The sequence below is a fragment of the Centrocercus urophasianus genome, unplaced genomic scaffold (assembly GCF_019232065.1).
Source record: "Centrocercus urophasianus isolate 14NV4802_14NV808 unplaced genomic scaffold, USGS_Curo_1.0 seq_14, whole genome shotgun sequence".
NCBI lineage: Eukaryota > Metazoa > Chordata > Aves > Galliformes > Phasianidae > Centrocercus > Centrocercus urophasianus.
In genome coordinates this window covers 9,324,960-9,346,373 of record NW_024884586.1, presented here as the reverse complement: position 1 = coordinate 9,346,373, position 21,414 = coordinate 9,324,960, and the positions used below count along the sequence as shown (strand labels likewise).

The 21,414-nt window shown below is 48.2% G+C and overlaps 1 protein-coding gene across 2 annotated transcripts in view; it reads right to left on the bottom strand.

The window, feature by feature from the left end:
* HRAS (HRas proto-oncogene, GTPase) overlaps positions 1 to 21,414 on the bottom strand; it is a 34,754-nt gene that overhangs the window by 12,919 nt on the left and 421 nt on the right. Inside the window, exon 2 of one of the 2 annotated variants that reach the window (XM_042814033.1) lies at positions 3,382 to 3,448. The exons of the other annotated variant lie outside the window; for it this stretch is intronic. The gene's annotated coding sequence lies outside the window, so the exon portion shown is untranslated. The remainder of the gene's footprint in view (positions 1 to 3,381; positions 3,449 to 21,414) is intronic. 2 annotated transcript variants of the gene reach the window in all.

Genomic DNA, 21,414 nt, shown 5'->3' with positions numbered 1-21,414 from the left:
GCTGGAGGAGCTTTCTCTGCTTCCTTCCTTTCATCCCATTGCTTTGTTGTATACCTTAAATGGACACCATCCAAGTAAACAAGCCAAGAGACAGACTTTTGCACAGCACTGCCACAGAAGCCAACCATGGTGGAGATTTCAGAAATATTGTTTATTACTGAACTATTACACTCTACCTGTCAACAGGGAGTTCATTTAATGACATAAGTTATCAGTTCCACCTCTGCAAATATCTTTGAATAGCATTCACACTTCACGTCCTTTCTTCCAAAAGCCCTGTCCACAAGAACTGAGGAATGATTAGACCCAAAATGCAATTCAGAAACTCTGCTTTGACAAGGCAAACCTTGCGGGCTCACTCTTGTGACTACCCAGATTCCTCCATTTGCTCGTATGCAACACTGTCACCAGTGTTGCAAAACACAGCCTCTGAAGGGGCTGTATGAACTTCTCCAGCAGTTTAAAATGACACGTCATGTTTCCTTTCAAGGGTCAAAACACTGACGTTCTCAGCGACCTGCCCAGCCTGGAAGACAGTAGGAAAATGAGGCTGGCAAGCTGATGCTCTGGTATGAATCACAGCCTATCCACAGTGTTTTGTTTTCATTTACTTGCTGCTTTTTAAATTAACAAAGAAGTGGGCTGCAAATCTAACACAGTGTTTGGCTGTTGGCTTGCTGGCTTCATACTCAAAAGCTCAGATAATGCAGCCCCCAGATAAAAAGAGAGAGGGATGCCAAAGATGTCACAACAGTTGCAAGCGGTGACCCTGCTTTGGAGAAGCAACAAACGTCCTCCATTAGATGTTCATCAGCATGCACGAAATAGCTTTGCACAAGGGCTTGAGCAGACGCAGATATGTCCCCACATGGTGCCCAGCAGTGTTTCATGTCAGAACACATCTGGCAGTACAACCCCTCTAACCAGGGACCACAAAGAACCTCTGAAGTCCCTGCTCCTCCTCCCTTGCCATCACGCTGACAACATCCCACAGGCAGTGCTGTGCCTTCAGCCGTCGGTGCTTTGCCAGGAGAGGGGCAGATGGCAGCAGGCAGTGCCCAGGTATACTATCACACAGGCCAGAACAGACAGGAAGACAAAGGAAACGAGATGATGCCTTCCCCACCAAAACTACTGCCAGTTTTCTATTCCCTGGTTTGCACTTCAGCTGCTCACACCGCACCCTGCCTGATGGCTTTATTTAATAAAAGCAGCAGCAGCACATCACCTGCTGTTGGCGGTACCCTGCTCTGACTGTGCAGATCTCCCTGGCCCTCTTGAACTGCAAGTTCAGTGAAGTACTTTGTTGCCAACTTACTTTGTAAGAAAAACATCGGGGAATCACAACTCTGCCTAACTGCTTTATTAAGCTACCAGAAACAGTAACAACCTGCATAAATATCAATAACACACCAGCTGTCCAAGAGCTTTCTCTCTGAATCAATTCTCTATGAAGAAATCACATCCTAGCTATCGTGGGCCATCAAAATGATAACATTCAACAGAAAGATTAGCAGGCCCCTTATCTCAGGAGCTTATAAACATCACCTATCTGTAATACAGCACTGCAGCCTATCCCCAAGGAATGCTCAATGCAGAAAGTAGCACTTGCCATCAGCACTTGCGGCTGATAGCCAGCATTTCTGATCTTGGTCTGAGCGTGAGAACAGATTTCCTTAATTTCTGATTACACCTGCGTACGCTGGCAAGGAGAAATTTTCAGCAGCAGATGAAACCAAGTGCACTTGGGCTGCTCACATCCATGCAGCATGCTGTCAGGTGATGCAATGTGCTTGCAATTTGTGGTTGGGTCTCACTTTCCATCATTGCTGCCTGATAACAGGGTGGGATTACAAAGGATAGCAGAATCATTAAGGCTGCAGAAGACCAGTAAGGTGACCAGGTCCCACCCTCAGCCCATTCCCCCCATGCCTGCTGACCGTGTCCCTCAGTGCCTCATCTCCAAGATTCTCAAACACCTCCATGCTATTGTTCCACAGTAGCCTGGTCCACTTGGTGACTTGTGGAAGTTCCAATGCAACCTCTACTTGCTGGTGAACAGAAAGCGGCAGCGCTGGGGCGCAGCCCCTTCCAGCACCCACCAGTGTCCCCATCTCCCTGAAGCAGCAGCCTGGCTCCTTGCTGCCTGTGCAGGGGATTGCTGCTGCAATGATGCAAGGGACAAATGTAGGTATTTACCCCTAACCACCAAGCCAGTCACTGCTAGAGCAGGGGTCAGTGTTGATGGGCAGAAACACCATCCTCCTAATCCTGCAGACTGGCATAGCCATGCAAAGGAACAGGCCCAATCTCATCATCAGTGGCAAAGCCAGGAACTAAATTCAGACAAGTGACTTCCAATCCAGGGTCTTAACAGGAGACAAAAAGCTCCATGTGTAGGTTTTGGATGGGAAAGCCGTTGGTTCCCCGCCGGGTCTTTGTGTTTGGCTGTCAGAGCTGACAGCTCCCCCGCCGAGCTGAGCTTCCATGTGCAGAGATGTTTGGAGAGGCAGAGTAAATCAAGTGGGAAAGCCCAAACTGCTCTCCAATTATCCTAATGAAATCACAACTGTGTCACAAGCGCAGGGAGGGCGCAGAGATGCTCCAAAGCACAGACCCAGTGGAACAAGAGAGGAAGAGAGCTGCTGCCAGAGGAATGGCTGTGACACAGCAGCGCTGAAAATCCAAGGGCAGAGCTCGGTGTGCTTGGGGAGGTTACAGACAACATTCTGCTTGCTGCCCAGGAGGGGCCTACTCTGTGTTTTGGCAAATGTTTGGTGCAGGTTTACATCAAGACTGTTCACTGGCCCCATCACTTCCATGCAAACAGACTGTACCACACGCTCAAGAATTGCATTCCCCCTCCTCTCTCACCCCACCCTTCCCCATTCCTCCCAAACAACTGCTAACAAGGAAAAACTAAGAAGCCAGTTTCAAGAAACACTTCTAAGCTGTAATCCTTTAGAAAAACTTGCAGCAGAATGTGTCTGGTTGTTCAGCTTTGTGCTTGCTTTAAAGCCTAAGCATACGAATTTTCACAGCATATGGACAAGGAAATGAGGTAGTTGGAACTAGGAAGTTGCAGGAATTGTTTTGCTATTACTTTTCTATTAAAAAAAAATCATGGAAAAGAACCTTTTAAAAAGGCCAGTTTTTTAGCAGATAGTACTAGAAGAGTATCAGAATGCTTTGGCCTCCAGGAACAAAGTGGTACATGAAGCACACGCCTCACCTTACTAGAGATATTGCAGCAGAACGCTCCAGACAGGGAGATGGGGGGACAGGGAGCAGGTGAGAAGGGCTGGAGCCTGCTGGTCAGCAGCAGGAAATGAGAGGAAGGAATGAGATGGTGGGAGACCGCACACCCCCAGATTCACTCACCCTTTGGATGGCTAACTGGCCCTGCAGAGAAATAGGGTCCTCAGCTCTGGGGATGGCTCAAGTCCCCCTGGAAGGAGAGGAAACAGAGAGGAGTGAGCAATGACAATGTCCTGGCTGTGCAAAGGAGAATATTCTTATATGGAGCCTATTCTGCAGTAAGAGTAACGGCTCAGCATCCACGCTTTGGTGCGGCTGACGACCCACCCTTCCCTACCAATACCCACACGCTGCTTCCCCTGCCACTCACCCAGCAGCCGATTATTTTTGGCTCAGGGGATTTCCTGGGCCTGGCACAGCTTGTCTGCTTAGCAACCCTCAAAAGAACTCTTTTCCAAGGCCTCGTCCAGCCTCCCCTTGAACCCACAAAAGCTCCAAACCCTCATCATACTTTGGCAAGGATCCCACAGGTCTCTTCCCCAAGGAGCAAGAAACCATCCCTCTTGTTAGTGCACAACCTGACTCCACCAAGCACTCAATCCCCACCCGCCTTCTCTCACACAATACCACAGGCTGCTAATCACATCCTCCAAAGTTCTATCTTTCCTAGAGAATTGTGGCTCACAGCCTTTTCTCCCCCCATTTTTTAAGACAGGGCAGAGCAGCACAGCTGCAATAGTCTCCTCTTTGTTGCATGTATGGGAGCAAAGGGATCGTCTCCAGTGGCATGAAGGAACAAGAGTGAGTTCCCTTCTTGCCTTTCCATTCCCATGGGGACATCGATAAAAGCTGCTCTCACAACTCATTCAAACACAGAGCCCAATGGAACAGCTCGAGCGACCCTGAACAGACAAAATCAGATATTTCCAGAGTGTCTCCTTGATTAGTAAGCCACTTAATTTATGTGATCAAATATAACGATCATCCTTCTGCATTCATTTAGCCCTTGCAGAGCTTTTACAGGCACATACCCTTGTTTAGCAGCAGAGCTGGGAGAATAAAGAAGGTACCGCAGCAAAATCAAACCTGCTTTGGCAAATCTGGGAGAAAGAGGCAGGAAAAATGCAACAGAAAAGCAAGTGAGGGTGCGTGCTGGGGGGCCAAGCGGGCAGCTGGGAGGAGATAAAGGGAAGCAAGCAGGCAGCTGCTGCTGAGCCCCCCTCCTCCTTCCCTTCCCTCTGGGGCACACTATTAACACGGTGACACAATGCTGTCCCGGCCGCACTGCTGGCAAGCATGAATATGCATCAGACATTATGCAGCAGAGTCTGGCGCATGCTGCTGATTTATAGGACAGCTAAACAAACCCCCTCCCACCCAGCACACAGCCACCACGCTCTGCAGCGATAACACTGCACTACAGAGCTGCGAGGTGGGTGCTGAGCAGAGATCTCAGGCAGCTGTGCATGCAGCCATCTGACAGCCGAGGTGGATGGGGCTGCAGGCAGGCAGAGCCCACCGGTGTTGTGCGTGCAGTACCAAGCAACTATCACACAACAGCATTTTGACAGAGAGACAAAGAGGTCTGAAGGTTAAGGCATGAGATCTATGTTTGGATTAGGACATCTCCCTGCTGGGAAGGGAGGAGTCTTCCTCTTTTGGCTGTGGAGTGAGGGATAAAGAGACGCAGGGTCTCCATCCAGCACTGGAACAGGTTGCCCAAGAAGGCTGTGGATGCCTGGAGGCATTCAAGGCCAGGCTGGATGTGGCTTGGGGCAGCCTGGTCTGATGACTGGCAACCCTGCACATCGCAGGTTGAAACTAGATGATCATTGTGGTCCTTCTCAACCCAGGCCATTCTATGATTCTATGATATGCCTTGCAGGCATCACAGCATGGACATGATGGAACACACTCCTCCATCTCCAGCAGGGTTTGGTCTTGCAGCTCTCCCAGCCCCTGAGAACTCTCAGTGCAGCGGACCAAGGAAATAACTCTATTCTGCGGTGAGGAACCCACAGCAATGAAGTGTCACTGTCACATGGGAAGCTTTGGTTGAAGCTGTGCATTTCTGTACCCCTAAGTTCTTGCTTTCGCCACAAGACGGTGCTTCCTGTCAATGGCTGGGGTTGACCATGCAGAGGACAGAAGTAGGATCATTCACAGTCTCCAGAATGGCACCACGGGCAAAAGCAGGAGGTTTCCTTCCAGAATCTCCTTGAAAGCCTGCAGCAACAGGCTCACAGCCAGCATCCAAAGGCACATGAAGGTTGGGAAGAAACCCACAAAAAGTGAGACACCAAACCAACAAGAGATGTGGCTCCACCTCACCCCAGTAGAGGCCACAAGTAGGTCCAGAGCTGGCATCTCCAATGCGCTGTCTGAGGCCATCACACCCCAGAGACCCTGCAAGTCCCTACCTCTTGGACTCAGCTTTCTTGTTGCTCTACATAGAGCAACCAATCAGGAAGAAAAAGGCAACAGGTGGCTTTGAGGGATGAGCATAAAAAAAGCAGGAAAAGGTGACATGCCTTGTGCCCAGAGACTGAGCTGAGAGCACACAGCTGGATGTTTCTGCCAGAACAGAACCAGCAGGCTTGGGGAGAGCTATCTGCTGAACAAAAAGATAGGTAAGTTGTCTGGCAAAATTAGCACACAGCATAACATGCTTGGTACAGGCGTGATGTTATTCACATTAGCAAAATGAAGTAGGAAGCAAGAGGGCTAACGCACTGATCTTAACTGGCACTGTCAGATTGTCAGATGCACAAGGACCAGCATGCTTTCTTTCACTGTATTGTTGATTATCAGCATAGGCAATCATACTTAAAAAAAAAAAAAAAACAAAAAAAAAACGGAAGAGAAGAGAGAAGAGAAGGACTTTTGAACTTTGAACTGTAACACACTTCCCATTATAAACACGGTTAAAAAACTGCATTCAGCCTGGCTCAGCTCCCAGCACATGAAGTTCCTTAGGACAGTATAAGCAATGTCAAAATATGGAAGGTGTCGCAGGATTCTTATGGATCCCCAAATGATCTTTTTCTCTTTTTCTCTCTGCAGTGGAAACCAAAGCCAGCACTGGAGCAAGATCTCATCCTGTTGGCTGTTTTCCAAACAAGAAAAAGGGTTCTTATACCAAAGTTTCAACTTATATTTTGTCCTTCTTTAGCTCTGATATCCCTGCCATCCAGTCAGCAGTCAAATCCTCATCTTTTGAAGCCATGGTAAAAAGCATCATCTCTTCAGCGAAGCCACCTGATCTTATTGGTTTTAATTTTCAACACTTGGTGCACTTAAGCCTCTCAGAATCTCCATACAGAAGCAAGGTAGACCCTCACATCTCCTGGGAAATGAAGGACTAGAAAGACACCTTCATTCAGCCTGGAGGCACAGGGAAAGCCAGCAGAGCCACCAGGAAGGAGCTGCAGAAATGGTAACATTCAAAGAAATGAACCGCATTTCAATGCTAGACTTAAAACAAGTTTTGAAATCTCCTAATTACTCCAAACTCTACCCAAGTGTCCCCTTCTTTTCCTTAGCACTCCCAAGGATGTGCAGAGCCTCCCCGAGGAATTTCTGCAAGAAGAGTGACAGAAAAAAGCCTGTAAATGTTACAAGGGAGTCTCCAGGTTTGCCCACCCTAGTGGAGGTGAGGGAATCTGTTAGGTAATGCGTAGGCAACACAAATGGAGGAACTGCTGCAGTAACAATCATGCTGACTCGTAACAATGTGGCTTTGGTTTAAAATATAATTTTAAAAATAATTGTAAATAAACAAATAAAATGACCATCCCTTCAGTCCAGTGGGAAAAATCCAAGCAGCTCCCCTCAATCCCCCAAAAGATAATAATGCTTCATCACTGTAAGTAAAATCTACCACATTGGATATATGCTATTCAAGTATGGGTTGGGAAGACCTGTTATATGACCTAAATCACTCTGCAAGCAACCAATGGGAGCATCTAATACTGTTACCCTTTCCTATCCGTCCCCATCAATCTGCAAACCAGCCCTGATCTTTCACTGCACTGCTTACCATTGTGTTCAGTACCTGCCCTCACAAACACCAGCGAAGATGCAGGGGCTGAAGCTTCACCCTGCTTTCTGGAAGGGGTTTTGAAAGCTCATGGCAGCAGAAACTCCTATGAGTACCTTGGGCTACAGCCCATGGCAGCACCAACAAGCTGGTGCTGTGTGTGGCCTGAGTTTCCTCTCCAAATATCCTCACCACTGCCCTCAAAAAGTTGTCCATGGTGCCTTTGCTGACCTTCCAAGACCATGAGGGCACTTCTAGAGTTAACAGCAAACAAGAGGGAGAACTGGGTTCTCCCTCAGGTAAGAAAAACAAAACAAGAAAATGAGCTGATGTGAACTGGTGCTGCTGAAAACACAACCCGGACTCATCCGATGAGGCATGCTTCCTTGCTCCTGTCACGACACGATCCATCTTGTGAGCCTCAGGCTGGGCTCAGAAATTACTCATCAGATATGGAAATGAGCCCTCTGAGGAGCCAGTCAGTGAGAACAGTCATAAAGTCTTTGCTTTTGAACAAACAGAAAGAGTTTGGGTTTGGGGACGTGCTTTGCTCGTTTTAAAGTGAATGGAGAACAACCAAACTATCTCCAGCTGGGGGCTCTACTTCACGGATCCACTTCTCTTCAAATGTTTGTTAGAAGGACACAGTGCTCCTTCCTTGGAAAATAAGAATAACTTCAGAGATTAGGACTGAACTGTGATTCTTTATGGTCTTGCCAGTATCATTAGGGGAGACACGAGTCACCAGCAAGGTCAGGGAAGCAATGATGTCCTGATGAAGACTCCCTGCTTCATCTGGCAGCAGCAGACTTCACCAGTAGGACTCCTCAGGGCTCTTGAAAGAAAGTACAGCAGTTTGTCGTGCATAGACATTATTCACACCTAACTGGAATTAAACTGCTTCTTATTTCCCCTTTAAATCCTCTCATATTTTCAGAAAGCATCTCCCCTGAGGACCAAGTCTGTCCATACAAAGAACCTTCAAAGCCATGGTGTGGTATAGGGAGTACAGTTTCTACATAGCTCTCATTGTTCCCACACAGGAACTTCAACTGAAACATTAAAAATAAAAAATAAAAAAAAAGAATTGCATGTTTGCTAAAAGCTTTTTTTAAATAGAAGAAGCCCACAGAAAGCCACCAGCTTGCATGTCAAACAAGCTAACTTTAACTTGAAATGCTACTTGAGCAAAAATAGATGCTGCACTGTTCTGCAGAGTGAATATATTAATGGAAGAGGAAAATTCATCCTGTAACAGCAGGGAAAGCATTGAGCTCTGAAAGCTGGAGCTTGTCAACTGACCCTCAAAATCTATCCTCAAAAATTTGGGCTAAACATTGTTCTGCTCCGACTCAACACCCTCTGTCAGGGGCTGATTAGGATCTAGACCCTGGACTCAATAAACCCCCATCAATCGACTACCTTTTGTAAAATCATAAAATCACAGAGGCTCAAAATGACCACCAAGATCACCAAGTCCAATCCTCAACCCACCCCCAACATGCCCACTGACCACGTCCCTCAGTGCCACATCTCCGTGGTTCTCAAACACCTCTGGGGATGGTGACCCTACCACCTCCGTGTGCCAACACATCACCACTCTTTCTGAGAAGAAAATTTCACTAATATCCAACCTGAACCTCCCCTGGAGCATCCTCAGGCTGTTACCTCTTACCCTATTACTGGTTACCTGGGAAAAGAGGCCCTGGATGCACCTCTCCTGTCCCACATTTGATAAGACTCACGTGCCAAGCCAGAGCTGGTTGGCTGGACCTGGGCTCTTGGTGCCCTCGGACAGGGTGAGAATATCTTGGGACACCACCATCCATCCATAAGGTAGATGCCTATTTACAGCCCGCAGAAGGGTGAAGTTCTGCTGGCCTGTCACAAGTCATACTCTGTTCACCTTCAGTATCACACGATACTTGAAGAAAAGCAACCAGCTTTTATGCTGGTTATATGCTCAGTATATTCCAGAAAAAAACAGCAGACCTCAGGCTACATGGAGATTACTCATGGTTTTGCTGCTGTACCTAAAACAAAGTGTGCCATACAAGAAAGCTGTCCAGGTATAGACATCTTCTGGCTTTGTACCTGTACTAATGTGGTGAGAATGACCCTTTTCTCCCATGAGCTCAGGAGAGAATTCGCACAAATACCCCAAACCAAGGGCCGTGTTAGCGTCACGCACAGCTGTAACAAGAGGTCTGTGTGTATTCTTATCACAACGTCTTAGCTGAACGAGGCAAGGAAACAACACTGCAGGTCCTTATTTGCAAAGCACCAGGTTCCGATTCCCTCAACGACATCCCGCTGCGACGGTCCAAAAAGCGAGGTGGCTCCATGCTGCTGCTGAGTGCCGGAAGGAATGCTGACGTGCCAGCACTGCCAGGCCCAATGGGCACAGGCTTGCACCAGGCTGAGCTCACTGGTGCACATCCCCAGTGCCACGACCTGTCTGCTCCCTGCCCGCAGCCACCGGCACGCAGCACTCCTGGAAGCTCTCTGAAGCCGCATTTGCAGCGACATGTTGCTTCTGAAGGAAAACCACAACGTGCTCGTTTCAAAGCAACCAGCTGATGAGGAACAACAACAGGGAGAGGGGAAAAAAAAACACCTGGCACCACTCCTCCTTCTCTCTCTCATGAGAAGCTTATAGTAATTGCAAAGCATGAGAATCTGAGCAAATGCTCTACTTGGGCAACTGGGGCCATCCCTGTGAAAATATGTGCATCTAGGGGCTGTGAGCGTTGTGCAACCAGCACGGTACTGAGCCAGATAAGGCAAAGACCTCTTGCTGGGCTCCACAGAGACACACTTGTAACTCCACAGAGCTGACTTTGGCTGAGACAAGTTGCTTTAATTTTCTCTCCCTCCCTCCAGCCTTCGCAGGGGAAATAATACCAGCCTACTGCTTATGCAGTTTGAAGCCACCAGACAGTATTTGCAGAGCTGAATCAGAAACCAAAGTAGCCTTTGGTGGAGCATGGGAGGGAATATGGCTTCTCTGCGCTGGGAGCCTTCCTCTCTTGTTGCCACACTAAAGGCTTTAAAACCTTGAGAACATTCTTTTTTGCAACCTCTGCTCTGAACACCAACGTGCAGCAACTTATTTCATAGAACTACAGAATCACAGAATGGCCTGGGTTGAAAAGGACCATAATGATCATCTAGTTTCAACCCCCCTGCTATGTGCAGAGGCCTTCTGAGGATCACCTGCCTAGATTTAGGTACGTGCACATGTTATTTGGGAACTATACAAGAGAAATTAGTTAGGAGGGTCATACCGTTGGGAAAGACTTACAGATCCTGGTTTGTCCCATCAGCTTTCCAATGCCAGCACATATGCCTATTGGCTGAGAGAGCCAAGGGAAGCTGCTACACATCACCTAGAGACCTACAAATCTGCTTCAGACAAGGCAGTAAGTGTGCTGCCAGTGGCAAAAAATAACAAGCAGAGAGCACGGTTCTGAAGCAGTACATCCTGCAGCAGAGAGGCTGCAGCTGCAACTAGCACAGAAATGCTCCCAGGATAGAACCCAGGTTTTGCTCTCAGCAATGACTGCACAGCAGCACTCTGCAGGCAATCCCAACAGGCTGTGCAGCAAGCTGCTAGCTCCAGGCTCTCCTTTTGGAAACCAAAACCCAGAGGTAATATCTCTTCGAGCCCTCGCTGTTATTTCCCCCATGTGGCAAAACCAAGAAGCATCTACTGTAGATGAGCAAGGAAAAGGGGCAGGCACATGCCGCTCAGTGTTACAGATGATGCACCTGCTGACCTGCAGGATCTGCAAACAGCAGGCAGAAAGCCCATGTGCAGCAACTGCAGGGAAGCAGCAAATGCTGGATACTGTGCCAGATGCCTCTCTGCCAGGACACTCCTCAAACACGGCCACTATTTATTGTACCAAAGTTCAAGAGGAGAGGGATAGCAGTAAAAATACGGGAGCTAAACACACACTGTGGGTCTCAACTACGAGGCTCTGATGCACCTTCCTTCCTGAACCAAAGCCTTCAAAGGTTTTCACACAACCTCCCTCTTGGCTGTGCAACCACCTCTGCCCCCTAGAAGCCAGGGCTGTGGAGCAGAAGAGCTTGTCCTGCACACGTGTAGCTGGGTAGGGCAGGGAGAAGTCAGGTGCCTTGCAAAGACAGAATATACCATATAACAGAATGTAAGGTACTCTGCTTTTCTCTGCAGCATGCAATGTGTGCTTTCAAGATGGGGTCAGCCAAAAATCTTTCCCCTAACAAATTTTCTGTGATTGCAAAGGCACAGCAATCCTTTTGACATTTCTAGCTCTTTACTGGGCTCGTTATGGCTGTGACATTTGGTTTTTTACTGCACAGGTTACGCTTACTGTAGAGCAATGCTTTTCTATCCATATCAGTTGCCAAGTCCTAGAAGAACTCCTGTGCAGATTCCTTAACAATACATTTTAACTGCCTGACAACAGTTCTCATTATTACTGTATGGCTCTTGCAGGCTCTTCAGAAGTCAGCCAGGGCTCCTCACACACTGGTTGAGAACCACAGTCAAAGGGTCTGAAGCAACTATGATGCACACAGTATGCTTCCTGAGGCTCTCTGGAACTGAATGCTGACTTCTGGGTGCTTGAACCTGCTGGAATTAGTGTTTCAGTCATCAAAAAGGTGGGGTACAAAACAATGGTTTTCTAAGAGTTTGTAGGATTTGATGCTAAGCACACAGGCATGATACAGGGTAAGGAGCCTGGCACAGCACCCTGCCCCGCTGTGCACACACAGCAGGCTCCAGGCTCGCTGCAGAGGGACTCAGGATGAGCTCTGCAGGCTGAGCTCTGCAGGCTGAGCTCTGCAGGCTCTCGCTGCAGACAGGTTCTCACTCCTAAAACACCCAATGCATCATGTTTCTGCCACTGGCTAATTCTTCCATAGGAGAAGGCATGATGGAACAAGTGCTCCAATCAAAGAGGAAACTCAGCCAGTCAAGAAAATCCTCCCCAGGCGACCAGGCTTTATTTCTCCCAGTTGGCTCAGCCTCATTTCTCAGTTCTTTTATGAACAGCTCTCAGTCACCTCCAGCTGCTCCCAGCGGACTACATGGAAAACAAAACTACAGAAACTGGCTCCACCTTCCTCGCACCCCCATCACCATTAGGGTACCTAACAGTACTCCAGTGTTAGGAGGCGTTGGTTTCACCCACTAAACCCTGGAGCACCCACATCTGTGTGTAACTGCACCCTGTGGTTGCTGTCTGAACGATGTCCTTCCAGCTCTTGGCCAACAAGAAACTGGTTGAATCAGGTTGGATATCAGGAAAAATCTCTTCTCAGGAAGAGCATTGAGGCAGAGGCACAGGCTGCCCAGGGAGGTGGTGGAGTCACTGTCCCCGGAGGTGTTCCAGAACTGTGGAGATGTGGCACTGAGGAACATGGTCAGTGAGCATGGTGGGGATGGACTTGGTGATGTTAGTGGTCTTTTCAACCTTAACGATCCTATGAAATGAAATGTAGCCTCTTGAGCAAAGAGGAGGGATAGGTTTACCAGATAAGACAACTCGCAGCAAAGACAAGGACAGACTACATTCAGCAGCTGTGCTCTCTCTTTGTGCTACTGCAACCAGCCTCATGCAGCCAGTGGGATTCACCTCACCTACAAGAGAGACACCTACGTGAGAGCCCATCATCTGGAGCCTCTTTGCAATCAATGAGAAGAGACAGGTGCAATCTGTCTGGCTGGTTTCAGACATCTGCATTAGGACGAGATGAAAGCTCTCATTTCCCCTGCTGCGTACATTTGGAGGCAAAGGGGAAGCAGCGGAGATGTTAGGCGTCAACATCTAAAGAGGTGAACTGCACCCTGATGTTTCTTACCATGCACTTTGCTCAAGCACTTCTCAGAGAGGGATCATCTCGTGTTTCACGCTGCACCCAACATGAAAGCACTCCCAGTCTCCAGGGCCAAAAGGCAATACCACACTTCAGATGGTAAAAAAGGGGCTGATACTCTGAAATACCTACCGCCGAGAGAACTCCGCAGTATTTTCCCTGGAACAATATTCCAAATGGATCCAAGTCATTTTGGGGGCAGCTAGCCCAGTGCAGGTCCCAACTCGCCTCTACGTCAGCAAAAAAGGAGTGGGAATAGTCTCAGGGGCCAAGCACTCTGTGCAGTGAGAACTGCAGGGCCCTGCAGGTTTGGCTTTACTGCTGGGATGGGCAGAGAGGGATGCACACGCACAGCAGGGTTGGGGGATGGCAGCAGAAACGTGCAATCTGCACACACCAGGAAGAGACTTGGGATTTTCAGACCCATCTCTTTTTCGTGACTTCTGAGATATATGATCCTTTGGGGCTGGCAGCACTGGAGCTCAATACAGACGAACACAAAATAATGAGTCTGGGGGCAGGAAGCCAAATCAGAGAGCACACATTAAGTGGAGCTGTCGTACTGCTAGGCTGGCCAGATGGAGGAGGTATCGTAAGATCTGCAAAGCCATCAGCCCCAGCGCTACAGAAAATAAGAAAACTAAGCTCAAACAGGAACTGCAGGCAGAATTACGTCCCTGAGAATAGGATGAATGAGGAATAAGTTGCTGCATAAAGCCCTCAAATCAAACAGACAAAAAAGCATAGAAGGAACTACATGACATTTACCAACTGAAAGGTTCAAAGGACGAAGAGAAGTTTGAATTAGCTCTCTGAAAGGATGACTTCCTGGTGGCAGAGCTTTTTCTTCTGCATCCATCCCAGTGTACGATCACTGCTGGGTTTGTGGGCTCCTACCTTAGATTTTAACCATTATTCCCCCTGTGTCTGAATCCCAATAGGCACCCACCGAGCCAGCCAAGCTGAGAAGGAGCAACCAGTGGTACTCCAGCCGCGTGTACCAGCTGCCAGCCACAACCCATGTCCACAGCAGGAGCTGTGGGACTATTCTGATTTGTTGGTTGGGTTATTTTTTCTTCCTTCTTTTTCCCCTCCTCAGGAATATAAACTGAAGGTGCACTAAACTGCAAATTGAATAAACTTGTTCTAGGTGCAGACTTTGGAATAAAGGAGAGGTAAACCTGAAGTGTCTTAAGAGATGCTGTCCTGATTGCCAGCCCATGCTCACTGCAGTCAACATCATTTTTCAATTGACTTCAGCAGAATTTGAACGAGACCTTGTAACCCTGTTGCAATGCAATCACAAGCCCTGCCAAAAAACACGTGTTTATTAGCATGCTCTGAAAAAACCCAACCCTCTGTTCAGCTTTTGCTCTCTTCACAAGGAGCACACTCTTCCGACAGCGCTGGTTTTGAGGCCCCTAAACGGGACTACAGAAGCAACTCTATACTTCTTTATTTAAAACGGTATAACTTCCCCCCTAAAATTCATGCTGGATTTCGTTTGTCTTCTTAAAAGCATCTTACAGATGCCCTGTTTTTTCTTAAAAAATGTAGGGACTGCAGGTAGAGAATTTGCACAAACGTGCTGGCAGCTGTAATTCTCAGTCAACTGTCCTGCACCTCTGCTAGTCCCCAACCAGGGACTGGGTGCAGGCACTCCCACGGTCTTTAGACCCTGCAGACCTCACCCACAGTGCCACTATTTATTGCTGAAATCAACAACTTTTAATTCCTACAAAACATAAGATGAACCAATTGGCTTTCACATGGATCTACACTACAGGAGATTGGGACCTGAAGGGTTTCCCGACGGCAGCAGCAACGTGTGTATTTAAAGCACTGGCTCATGTCACACACCGCAGAACCACCAAGCTGGCTTTCTGAAATCCCATCTCCACACCTGCCCTCTGCCAACAAGGAGCTCACTGCACTGCTGGCTCTGCAGGCAGGGACCTGCTGCATGCATCTTCTCAGCAGCCCTTGGAGCACAGAGCAGTCTCCGTCCCTTTCCTCATCTCCACAGGCAGGAGCCATTCTTCATTTTCTATCTGCAAGCACACCAAAAGACTCATCCTTTATGTATGCATTCAGCAACATAACTTTCAAAAATAAGACAGTCTGACCTGTGGCGTGTTGTGACTCCACCTTTCCTTCTGACTCCACTTGATCTCTAGAGCCAGTCACCACCAGCGTGATGCAGAGCCAAGGTTACAGCCTCATTGTAGAGCCAAAGGAACAAGAAGATAAACCAGAACTCCAGGAGTTACATTTCTATGTAGGCATCTTTCCTCTTTAGCCTCCCGTTACTCACCTCCCATTCTGAACAGCTTTATCATCTGCTCTCCTATGGTTTCTCTGAACTACCCCGGAGGTGACCGTATTTCAGTGGCAAATTAAACTGTCACAATACATTCCTCTCCACAGTGGTGTGTGGTGTTTTTTTTTGTGTTTGTTTTTCTTTTTTTTTTTTAAATATGTGAGCCCCAGCTGCCAGAGAATTGTTTTGGATAGATTAGATTAGGTGCCTGGGAAACAAGTTGAAAAAAAGTAAAGATTTTGCTTCTTGAAGAAATCTACCTGCTCCCTCCCAAGAAGTTTTTTATCCAAGAATACTTAGTCAAGTCACTGAACTTCTAGATTGACTGTTCTTTCCATGAGAAATGCCTCTGAGCAGCTGACAAAGAGAGATGGCTCATATTAGAATTACCTGCTACGAGCATATAGCAAGATTCAAAAGCTCTGTTGTTTGTTTCTTTTAATCAAGCCCTCCCTTCCCCATCCAGAGGGCTACATCGTTTCTTGTCAGTTGCTCAAGTTCTCTTATTATTTTTCCAATCCACAACAGACCAAGATGCTCCGTTTTACTACAGGGTATCAATTCACTCCTGAAGATACGACGCAAACACAAAGGATTTGCACGGAAAGGACATTCACATCTATCTGAAGACCACACAACTGGCTGCTCAGCCAGTGGGCTGCTGAGGGCCTGCATATTCCTCTATGACCGTCAGCCACACCACTCCATGGCCTCCTTGCTCCTGTGGGAAGGCAGCAGCATTTCTCCAGACCTGGGTCTCATTCTCTCAAGCCTTCCTTTAGATGTGTTCAGGATGGTCACACGGGTGTTTCTTTCAGGCATGGATCTTTTGAGAATCACAGAATATCCTTGGTTGGAAGGGATCCACAAGGATCATAGAATCGTTTGAGCTGGAAGGGACCCATAAAGACCATCTGGTCCAACTCCCCCACAGTGAACAGGGAAACCTACATTAGATCAAGAGCTCAGAGCCCCATCCTGGCTGACCTGATGATCAACTCCAACTCCTGCTCCACGCAGGACCACCCTGAGAGGCTCAAGTACCAGCCCCATCCACCACATTCCCCCCAGCAGCAGGAGGAGGTAGAAAGCAAAACAGGGACTTGTGCGTGCTTCCTTGTCCATCAGCAGGCAGACTGGCTGCCAGATGGAGGTCACAGCACATGGCAGTACAGCGATATCCTCCCCCTGCCTAGCCCCTCAGGCATCTATTCCACATCAGGGCAGCTATGATATCATACACGGATACAAGGAGAGACAACAGGAAAGTCAGCTACAGAATTAGCACACACAGATGCTGGACTCTGTCCCATTAACCTTCAAGCAACAGTGATGTTTCATCTACTATCATATTGAAAAGGTTGGCTTCTCAAGCCCACTCTTCTACAGGATGAACTCTAGTACCTCAAGTGCTAGTGTAGTGGAAATGCTAAGTCACAGCCTGAAGCAGTGATTAAGCACCTGGTGGGAAGGCAGGGCCAACACAGGGGAGCTCAGGTGTATGCAATGTACCTGAGTGATCAGAAGGGGTAGAGCCAGGATCCACCCCTTCCCAGACCTCATTTAAATGTTGGCAGTGAAGGTGAAGGGTATCTTCTTGGAGATCCCTGTGTACCTGAAGCCTTCTGAAGGTAAGCAATTTATTTCCTTTATTTTTGTACCCACAGCCACAACCCTCCTTTGCTGCAGCCTAGGGCCTTGCTACTCTGCTGTTATGTGCTTTCTACCACGTTATGAACACCAAGCACTCTGACCTCTCATCCCTACACTAGTAAAGCCTGATGCAGGAACAGGATATGGGTACTATTGCAACTGCAGAAATACAGAGCTAGAATCGTGCCAGGCAGCTGCTGCAGCAGCTACTTGGGTAGCAAAAAGGACAAGTGACTAAATGGATCACATGCAGACTAATTTCATATATTCAAACCTATTTTATACGCATTCCTCTTTCTCTTGGAGCAGACTGTGAATGGAGCTGTACACAAACCACAGAATTGCTGAAGATGAGGCAAAGCATCAAAACAGCATCAGCACTGGAGCAAGCCCTGTCTGCTTATGTGATGGCAGTCTGCTGAGCAAACAGACCGCTGACAAAATGAACTCACTTCTTAACAAGCCTCCAAGCAAGACCTCTACTTGCTTTGGACAAAAGTGCTTGCAATGGGATGACTTTCCTTCAGAGATTGTTCACCAGAGTCTGGCTTTCTCAAGGGAAGTGTTGGCTCTGATTTAGGCCAGGCTGGCAGAACAGCATGCATCCCATCCATCCTGTGCTGCATCAGCAATGCCTTCTCTCACAGATCTCTTCTTTCACTCCTCGCTTCTCTTCCTGCAGAATGGGAGCGGAGCACAACTACCTGGTGTGTGTTAGTTTCTCTCATTTCACTCCTGCTCTCTGGCTTTTTACATCTCATAGCCTTCTCCCATGAACAGGACATCTTCCTCTTCTTTTCAAAGGTTGCAGCTCCTCCCGATGTCTGCTGATCTCTAAGGATGCTAAATAATCAGATGTGCAGGCCTCTTCCCAGAGAACTCTAGATGCAGCAACGTCCCTTCTCTGCATTTGTCACGTTACTGCTCCTACACACATCTAAATTCAGCTCCATCAGCTCTCAAATTTAACTTCAATGTGAGCAGCTTGATTTGGCTTTAGCAATGTAAGAAGAAAATTCCACTTACAGTTCTGCCCAGTGCTATGTATTGCATTGCCAGAGTACCGTCACCCAGCACGCTCTCCCCTTATAGCAGCTGTACTGCATCAATCCACCCAGCAGGAGGGTCAGCATTGCTCCCAGTAAAGAAGAGTTTTAGTGAGCTGAAGCAACCATCCAGCCAACAGCAGAGACAGAGTCAGATTCCTGGGTCCCACAAAGTCATCTGTCAGCATCAGACTTGGAGAGCTGGATAAGCTGTTCAAAGAACCCCACTTTGACCTTGGATGCCCAGGTGGGTTATATATTAATGCAGGTACACCTCAGCCAGCATGGAAATACCAAGATCTCTAGCTGCACACGCTGCAGAACTGTATTCTGGCAGCACGAAGTTGATAACTGATTTTTAAATTATTTTTTACTGAGCTAGTTGTTGAATAGTGCTGGTTCCATGTTAAGGAGAGACCAATAAGCAGGTGGCAATACAGAACAGATCATCTAGAGGCATTTTCCTTCAGATATCTGTAACTATAAACCAACTATTATCAGCTTTGCTCTACTGCCAGTAAATAATTAACTGCAAAAGCATACTCCTCTCAGCCCCATCCTCCTCAATCAATCTGGCTTCAGGACTACATGCTGCCAGGACTGCTCACTATAGCAGTGCACTCAAAGCATTTCACATGACAGAGAAATGGTGTGACTTCATTATTTCAGCGGAGACCTTTCCTTCCCAGTACAAGGGGGTGTCATCATGTACCTCCTGTACTTACAGCAGAAAAGTACAGCATATTTCATTTAGAAGGTGTATCAGTTGCATGAAGATGTAAAAACCGGTCTGCCATTTGATCCTGGTCATTCTTTTAGAATATAAAGACAGTAGATAATTCAGTCAAAATCACATTAAAAAGGCACAGGGAGAGCACAAGCAAAAATAAGTGCTGGAAAAACACTCCAGAATTGTGGAAACACCCTTCTCACAACAGCCAGAATGCCAGGGAGAGGCAGAGCAGCTCTGCCACTGAGCAAACGTCTTCATACAGTCACTGGGTTTAGTTCAGCTGGCGACAAAGAGTTCAGTCAAAATCTCCACCACGGTGGAGTAAAAGGGGAAAATGGCTACATTAGACTCAAAAAGAGAGGCTTAAAAAATGAGGCAGATGAAAGAATGTAAGAAAAACCACGAAATAGTGAGAGATAACAGTATGGGAAGGAAAAAAAATAAGTGAAACAGACACCAAGAACAGCTCAGGAAGAGAGAAACCATGAAAAATTAGAATGAAAAGTAGAAAGACAGTGAGAGAAAAGAGGAATGGGACTGGACAGAGCAGCTGACCAGCACTTAGCATATGTCATTTGTTTAATCTCATCATATTTGTCAAATAATTTACTTGCTTAATATTTCTTTTTGGCTTCCAATGAGCCATAAAGCTGATGAAATATCATTTTGTACAATTAAAAGCATTGAATACATTCGGCTCTTACTGATATTAGTCTAATAATACATTTATCTGCTGGCTCTAAGTTTACACTTGGAAAAAAAAAAAGAAAATGTTAAAAACAAAGCTGGTAATAAATTACAATTAAGTGCAAGTGCTTGGGGTGCAACTGGGTTGCCCAAAGCAGAGCAGCACAACACACCTTGAAAGATGGCAAGCAGGGGCTTGGCTAGCATTCCTTCCCATTCCCTTCTTCATCAGGAACTCTAAGCAGGGCAGCCTTTGCCTCAGTTTTTACTGTGGTGATTTTTTTCCCTCGTATTCAACTTCAGAAGGCTCTTTTCACTCAGAAGCATGAAGTTTTGGATCCCAATGACAAATGCTGTGGACAGCCCAACCTGGATGAGTGGGAAGGCTAGAGGACATCCATGCTGTTGGGCTGTCATCTTGGGAATTAGATGTTTGGAAGCTACACTTCACCTCCTCAAAAGGTTGGGGAAGTTTGGTGGAAGATAGCAATGTGGCAAACGGTGCTTTAGTACTGCTGCTCTCCCAAGGAATGCATCCTGAGTGCCAGCAGCCTGCTTTTCACTGCTTCTCAGGAGAGCCAAGAAGAGAAATCAAGCTGCAGTTGTCAGCCTGCTTCTTCCTCCCTGGTTCAACAGAGTTCCCTCGTGATGGTTTGTGCACAGAACCTCCTTCAGAGCTTCACAGCATCCCCTTTCAAGCGACTCACAGAGCCCACAAAAGAGCCTCCCTTAGGCCTTTGGTCTTGTTTCAACATCATGGCATGAGTGTGACCCCAAATGGAGCTCATTATAGCTAATTACTAAATCACTTAGCACAAACACAGAAGGTATGACCACACTGATGTTCACGTGGAGATCTGGAGGCTGTGCTGACAGCACCCACCTGGCACAGCCCAGCAGTGACAGCCACCAGCCTGCAGGCCCACCAGCAGGCCGAACTGGGAATTCCCTCAGCTCTGTTTCACCCTGCTGCTGAAACAACACAGTTTGCGTTGTTAATCAGACCGGGACTGCACCGGAGGAGTGGGCTGCAATGCCTGGCTGCATGAAGGGGGGACAGATGGCTTCACAGCCGCAGCTCTGTTACAAGCGCCGCAAAAACCACACAAGCTTTCATTCTCCAGCTGCAAAACCAGAGCACTTCAGGATAAATATACCAGCAATTCTAACCAAAGCAGCACCCATATCCCCTTATCCCTGATGGTCCGGGTAGCAGGAGGAAGAGCAGCCTCAGCACGGCCCCGTGCTGGCACAAGCAGTCAGGGTGAGCGCATCCCTCCCTGCTCTCCTGCACAGTGCCAGTGTCCGAGGTGCACAGTTCTGTGCATGCTTGTGTCAGGCTCTGCAGAGGAGCGCAGCCTATGGGAGCTCGTGCCTATCGGGCACTGCCGGGAGTAACTGCACGGAGCGACGGAGACAACTTCAGGTACGGAACCGCACAGCTCTTCCTAACGCTCCAGCCTCCATCCGCCCTTCTCCAGGCACCCCGGAGCTCGCAGCCCCCCTCGATTCCTCACCGGCTCTTTTGTCTACGGCCGACCGAAGCCCATCCCGCGCGGATGCGGGCGGGCCGAGCCTCCCTCCCGTCCCGCAGAGCCTCCTTCCCACCGGGCCTCCCGCGGGCTCCTCCCCGCGCGGGTGCAGCCGCGCCGCAGCGTCCCTCGGAGGAAGGCAAGCGAAGGGAGGCGCCGCCGGCCCCGCAGCCGCACGCCCCGCGCTCCGCCACCTGCGGGCCGCCCCTGGCCCGGGCACCGCCCGCAGCGCGCCGCGAAGGCGGGGACGGCCCCGCGGTGGGGGTGGGGGGGGG